Genomic DNA, 705 nt, shown 5'->3' with positions numbered 1-705 from the left:
CCTTGGCATGGTTTGCTTCAGCCTTCTAATTGAAAGGTTGGAGGTTTTGTTTGATTTGGTTATCCGTTAATGAAGGCAGATCTGGTCTGGAGGCAGAAATGGTCAGAACAAAATGGCCTCTCCAACCAGCACTCTGAGAGACATATTCTGGAGAACTGTGGAGGAATAGCTCTTCGTACAAACGTAGCTGCCCAGTATGAGCTGGGAGGAATAAAAACACCTTTGCAATAGGTCATAATAGCTCAATGCACTGCAGATCTCCTTGTACTGCTTGACGGAGCTGCACAATGTCCCTGCTCTCAGTTTGAAGGCAAGAAAGTGAGAATCTGGTAAGATGGCACATGCTCATAATTCATTATTGTTTTCACTAGGACACAGGAGACAGAGTCCAGGACAGGGCAAAATACCTGTCTGCTGCTGCACCCTCTCTGCAAAAGTGGGGCTCCCAGAGGAAGCAAAAATCCAAATACATTTGAGGTTATTTACAGCTGTTTGCCTTTTGCCCTCTGTGGTGAGCTCTGGGCACACAGTGACCCTGGGGAAGTGCAGCCAGCGGACGGGAGCTGCTGAGAGCCTCTGCCCCACAACACAGGCACCACCCCGAGACTGGGATGCCAGGGCAGGAATGAAAATAGAAATCCAGAGAATACACCCATGCAGAACAGAAATAGCAATGAGAAGCACAAACCAAGGAAGTAGTTTACC

Source organism: Falco biarmicus, chromosome Z (assembly GCF_023638135.1).
Source record: "Falco biarmicus isolate bFalBia1 chromosome Z, bFalBia1.pri, whole genome shotgun sequence".
NCBI lineage: Eukaryota > Metazoa > Chordata > Aves > Falconiformes > Falconidae > Falco > Falco biarmicus.
This window is presented reverse-complemented; position numbering follows the sequence as displayed.